Below are 4,874 nucleotides of genomic sequence, written 5' to 3' on the forward strand. Positions count from 1 at the left end.
AGCTTTTCTTCCAAGGAGTAAGCATCTTTTAATTTCACATGCAGTCAATATCTGCAGTGATTTTGGAGCCCCAAAAAATAAAGTCTGTCACTGTTTCCATTGTTTCCCCATCTATTTGCTATGAAGTGATGGAACCAGATGCCATGATCTTAGTTTTTTGAATGTTGAGTTTTAAGTCAACTTTTTCACTCTCCTCTTTCATGTTCATCAATAGGCTCTTTAGTCCTTCTTTACTTTCTGCCATAAGTGTGATGTCATCTGCACAACTGAGGTTACTGATTTTTCTCCTGGCAATCTTGATTCCAGCTAGTGCTTCATCCAGCCCACCATTTCTCATGATGTACTCTGCATCTAAGTTAAGTCAGCAGGATGACAATATACAGCCTTGACATACTCCTTTCCTGATTTAGAACCAGTCTGTTGTTCCATGTCCAGTTCTAACTGTTGCTTCTTGACCTGCATACAGATTTCTCAGGAGGCAAGTAAGGTGCTCTGGTATTCCCATCTCTTTCAGAATTTTCCAGTTTGTTGTGATCCACACAGTCAAAGGCTTTGGCATAGTCAATAAAGCAGAAGTAGATGTTTTTCTGGACCTCTCTTGCTTTTTCAATGATACAGCAGATGTGGACAATTTGCTCTCTGGTTCCTCTGCCTTTCCGAAATCCAGCTTGAACATCTGGAAGTTCACAGTTCACATACTGTTGATGCCTGGCTTGGAGAATTTTGAGCATTACTTTGCTAGCGTGTGCTGCTGCTGCTAAGTTGCTTCAGTCATGTCCAACTCTGTGAGACCCCATAGACGGCAGCCTACCAGGCTTCTCCGTCCTTGGGATTCTCCAGGCAAGAACGCTGGAGTGGGTTGCCATTTCCTTCTCCAATGCATGAAAGTGAAAAGTGAAAATGAAATCGCTCATTTGTGTCTGACTCTTTGCAACCCTATGGACTGCAGCCTACCAGGTTCCTCCGTCCATGGGAGTTTCCAGGCAAGAGTACTGGAGTGGGTTGCCACTGCATTCTCCATGCTAGCGTGTGAGATGCATGCAATTGTGAGGTAGTTTGAGCATTCTTTGGCATTGCCTTTCTTTGGGATTGGAATGAAAATTGACCTTTTCTAGTCCTGTGGCCACTGCTGAGTTTTCCAAATTTGCTGGCATATTGAGTGCAGCACTTTCACAGCATCAGCTTTTAGGATTTCAAATAGCTCAACTGGAATTCCATCACCTCCACTAGCTTTGTTTGTAGTGATGCTTCCTAAAGCCCACTTGACTTCGCATTCCAGGATGTCTGGCTCTAGGTGAGTGATCACACCATCATGATTATCTGGGTCTTGAAGATCTTTTTGTATAGTTCTGTGTATTCTTGCCACCTCTTCTTAATATCTTCTGCTTCTGTTAGGTCCATACCATTTCTGTCCTTTATTGTGCCCATCTTTGCATGAAATGTTCCCTTGGTATCTCTAATTTTCTTGAAGAGATCTCTAGTCTTTTCCTTTCTATTGTTTTCCTCTATTTCTTTGCACTGATCACAAGGAAGGCTTTCTTATCTCTCCTTGCTATTCTTTGGAAATCTGCATTAAAATGAGTATATCTTTCCTTTTCTCCTTTGCCTTTCGCGTCTCTTCTTTTCACAACTATTTTAAGGCCTCCTCAGACAACCATTTTGCCTTTTTGCATTTCTTTTTCTTGGGAATGGTCTTGATCCCTGTCTCCTGTGCAATGTCACGAACCTCCGTCCATAGTTCTTCAGGCACTCTGTCAGATCTAATCCCTTGAATCAATTTCTCACTTCCACTATATAATCATAAGGGATTTGATAAGAACAGACACTACACTTGATCTTAGCCAAAAGGCCGAGAAGCGATATAATCATAAGGGATTTGATTCAGGTCATACCTGAATGGTCTAGTGGTTTTCCCCACTTTCTTCAATTTAAGTCTGAATTTGGCAATAAGGACTTCATGATGTGAGCTACAGTCAGCTCCCAGTCTTGTTTTTGCTGATTGTATAGTTTCTCCATCATTGGCTGCAAAGAATATTCCAATAAAAGTATATCAATTATACTCCAATAAAATTTTACAAAGGAAAGAAAAAGGCAAAGAGCCATACAAAGACTTGTGCAAGAATGTTCACAGCAGCTTCATTTATAATGAACTCAAAAACAGTACACAACCAAATAATCCACCTAGAGGTGAGTAGATAAAGAAATAATTCTTTTATTCTTTACCATCAACACTATTAGGTTTATTCTAGGGAGAAAGTGTGCCCATGGAGTGGCAATGAGGATGTTAGAGGTTACCTGGTAACCTAGGGATGGCCATAAGTTCAGGCACAGCAGGGCCTGATTCTCTGGCAAGTTGAAAATGTCCATCTTCTGACCCAGCCCAAAGGCAATGAGGAAGTCACTGGTGTAGCAAATTTGCTTTGTTTTGAAGTTACAAGGCTCATTGATAGCCATTTGAACAAACTTGATTCTCACACACATAGGCCGTCCCCTGGTCTTAGAGCTGTCAGGGTACTCCTGAAGAGCAGCGGGCAGAATGGAAGTTTGAGGGCCCCATAGGCCAGAATCAGCCACCGTCCTTGTTAGGGATGTTGAGAGTGGACACACTGCACCAGATACTTGAAAGGTTCAAGGGGAGGGAGATGGGTTACATAGGGCATAAGGGTGAAGAGTTTACAGGTATACACATATGGTGTGCATGTGTGTGCTAAGTCACTTCAATCGTGTTCGACTCTCTGCAACCCTTTGTACTATAGCCCTCCAGGCTCCTCTGTCCATGGGAGTCTCCAGGCAAGAATACTGGAGTGGGTTGCCATTCCCTCCTCCAGGGGATCTTCCCAACCCAGAGATCAAACCTGCATCTCTTATGTCTCCTGCATTAGCAGGCATTTTCTCTACCACTAGCAACACCTAGGAAGCCCGTACACATATGGCAAAAGTTATTAAATTGTACATCTTAATTATGCACAAGCTGTATCAATTATGCCTCAATAAATGTTTTAAAATTTTGTTTAAATATCCACAAACTGTTGGCGGCTAATATATTTGACAGTGTAGCTCAGCGTGTCCAATTCTGCAACCCCGTGGACTGCAACATGCCAGGTTTCCCTGTCCCTCACCATCTCCCAGAGTTTGCTCAAACTTATGCCCATTGAGCTGGTGATTCCATTCAACCATCTCATCCTCTGTTGTCCCCTTCTCTTCTTGCCTTCAATATTTCCCTGCATCAGGGTTTTTTCCAGTGAGTCAGCTCTTCATATCAGGTAGCCAAAGTATTGGAGCTTCACCTTCAGCATCAGTCCTTCCAATGAATATTCAGGACTGATTTCCTTTAGGATTGATTGGTTTGATCTCTGTACAGTCCAAAGGACTCTCTAGAGTCTTCTCCAACACCACAGTTCAAAAGCATCAATTCTTCATCTCTCAGCCTTATTTATGGTCCAACTCTCCCATCTGTACATGACTACTGGAAAAACCATAGCTTTGACTATACAGATCTTGGTCAACACAGTGATGTCTCTGTTTTTAATATGCTTCTAGGTTTGTCATAGCTTTTCTTCCAAGGAGCAAGCATCTTTTAATTGCATGTCTACAGCCACCACCCACAGTGATTTTGGAACCAAAGAAACTAGTCTGTCACTGTTTCCCCATCTATTTGCCATGAAGTGATGGGACCAGATGCCATCATGTTAGCTTTTGACTGTTGAGTTTTAAACCAGCTTTTTCACTCTCCTCTTTCACCTTCATCAAGAGCCTCTCTAGTTCCTTTTTGCTTTCTGCCATAAGGATGGTGTCATCTGCATATCTGAGGTTACTGATATTTCTCCCAGCAATCTTGATTCCAGCTTGTGCTTCATCCAGCCTGGCATTTCACATAATGTACTCTGCAGATAAGTTAAATAAGCAGGGTGACAATATACAGCCTTGACCAATTTTGAACCAGTCTGTTGTTCTGTGTGTGTGTGTGTGTGTGTGTTGGTTGCTCAGTCATGTCAGCAACACGTGTTGGAACACCATGGACTGTGGCCTGCCAGGTTTCTCTGTCCATGGAAGTCTCCAGGCAAGAATACTGAAGTGGGTTCCCTTCTCCAGGGGATCTTCCCAACCCAGGGTTCAAACCTGGGTCTCCCGCATCACAGACAGGTTTTTTACTGACTGAGCTGCCAGGGAAGCCCTCCGTTGTTCCATATCCAGTTCTGTTGCTTCATGACCTGCATACAGGTTTCTCTGGTGGCAGGTAAGGTGATCTGGTATTCCCAACTCTTTAAGAATTTTCTAAGGTTGTTGTGATCCACATAGCCAAATGCTTTTGCATAGTCAATGAAGCAGAAGTAGATATATTTCTGGACTTCTCTTGCTTTTTCTATGATCCAGTGGATGTTGGCAATTTGATCTCCAGTTCATCTGCCTTTTCTAAATACAGCTTGTACATGTAGAATTTCTCGGTTCATATAATATTAAAGTCTAGCTGAACCCTGTCTTGTCTGATAAGTGCCTCCAAACCTTCTCTTCTCTTTTCTTCTCTCATAGTTTTTCTCCCTCTTCCTGTCAAATAACATTGCGTCTTTTATATATTGTTATAAAAAAAGAACACCATGTTAAAATTTTAAATATTTTTGTTTTAATGTTTTTTCCATTACTTATTAACTATGTCTATGGGAAAGCAGCAACCTCAGCTTCTAAGGTGTAAAATATATGATATATATGTATATAGCCCTGTCCCACTTATTCTGTAGGTCTACTGTGAATATGAAGTGAGATCATGAATATAAAGTGCTTTGAAAATTGCCAAGTGTTTTACAAGAGGAAGGGTTTGTTCTTTGCCTTTATAGAAACAAATGTTTTATTTTTAATAGCACTTAGAACAACTTGAA

The 4,874-nt window shown here is 41.6% G+C and overlaps 1 pseudogene; it reads right to left on the reverse strand.

The window, feature by feature from the left end:
- Positions 1-1,733: 1,733 nt before the first annotated feature.
- On the reverse strand, positions 1,734-1,861 carry LOC120881224 (annotated as a pseudogene).
- Positions 1,862-4,874: the final 3,013 nt, after the last annotated feature.

This window comes from Oryx dammah, unplaced genomic scaffold (assembly GCF_014754425.2).
Source record: "Oryx dammah isolate SB20612 unplaced genomic scaffold, SCBI_Odam_1.1 HiC_scaffold_22, whole genome shotgun sequence".
Lineage (NCBI taxonomy): Eukaryota > Metazoa > Chordata > Mammalia > Artiodactyla > Bovidae > Oryx > Oryx dammah.